Source organism: Myotis davidii, unplaced genomic scaffold, assembly GCF_000327345.1.
Source record: "Myotis davidii unplaced genomic scaffold, ASM32734v1 scaffold1535, whole genome shotgun sequence".
NCBI classification, from domain to species: domain Eukaryota; kingdom Metazoa; phylum Chordata; class Mammalia; order Chiroptera; family Vespertilionidae; genus Myotis; species Myotis davidii.
In genome coordinates, this window is record NW_006286703.1 from 60804 (window position 1) to 62282 (window position 1479).

A 1479-nucleotide genomic window follows, 5' to 3' on the forward strand; every position below is an offset into this window, starting at 1 on the left:
GACACTGATAAAAGCAAAGGCAGATTTATTGAAGCTTTGCAGAGGGCAAAACCACTGAGACAGGGCCTCAGGTTCTGTGCCCCAAATGTGGGGCTTAAGGCTTTTTATTCCTTGGGAATACAGAAGTTTCTAGAGTTAACCAGTCAGAGTATAGGTTGGCTGGCTTTTTCTTTTTTAGGAATGCTTGGGTCCCACTGAAGTCCTGGTACGAGTTAGTAAAGCAAATCATTCTGGGATTGTGCAAGAATGGGATGCAGAAAGGGACTTTCCCAACAGGTATTTTGAGTTTGTCTCTGGAGTTTTTGGCTCTGCTTTAAATCCGAAAAACAAACTTAAGAGAAGCTAGGCTAGTTCTAGGAGCATTGTTTTATAGCTACCTGTTGACAAACTGCCATAGTTGTCAGGGCTTGACTCAATGGAGCAATTTTTGGAAACATTTTATTCTACCTGCCTTGTCATTACAGGGATTCATAGAGATTCTGCCTGTGGAAGCAGCTCTCAGGGTTCAGGGAGACAACTAGGAAGAGATTAGTGTTTGACAGGCATGAGGGTGAAGGCCAGAGATGGGGCTAAAAGGATGAAAGCTTTGCCCTGGCTGGTTTGGCTCAGTGGAAAGAGAGTACGCAAAACCAAGGCCTACGTACTGAAGGGTTCTGCGTTTGATCCTGGTCAAGTTGCAGGCTTGATCCCCGACCCTGGTTGGGGCCTGTGCAAAGGCAACCAATTGATGTGTCTTTCTCATATCTGTGTCTCTCTCTTTCTGTCTCTCTCCCTTCCACTCTCTCTAAAAATCAATGGAAAAATATCCTCAGGTGAGGATTAACAAAACAACAAAAAAAGAATGAATGTTTCACATTGGCCAGTGTGGCTTAGTTGGTTGGGCGTTGTCTTGTGCATTGAAGGGTTGCTGGTTCCATTCTGGGTCAGGGCACATGCCCCGGTTGCAGGCTTGATATTTCCCTCTCATGTCAATGTTTCTTTCTTCTCTCTCTCCCTTCCTTTCTCTATAAAAATCAATAAAAAATCTATATATATAAAAGGCTAATATGCAAAGTGTCCCCTCAGGAGTTCAACTGGGAGACTAGGAGTTCGGTCACTCGCTATGATGTGCACTGACCACTAGGGGGTGGCACAGAGTGAAGGAAGGTGCCAGCCAGCACTGTTGGAAGGCCTCGATTGGCCCTGATCACCCTCCAGGCCTAGGGACCAAACCCGTGCATGAATTTCATGCACCAGGTCTCTAGTTGCTGGGGTCCTGCCCCAGCAGGTCCAGGGGTCCCCAAAGGTGTGGACGGAGTCGGCGAAGAAGGAATGACACGGAGACAGCGTTCAGTTGATCAGCAGCCTTGCCAGGATCTTTAGCCACAATCTCCAGCCAAGTACTGTGTCCATGTTCTCTTGCTAGGTTCTCCAGCCAGGTTCTCCAGGTTCTCCAGCCAGGTTCTGTAGCCATGCTCTCACACTAGGTTCTCCAGCCCG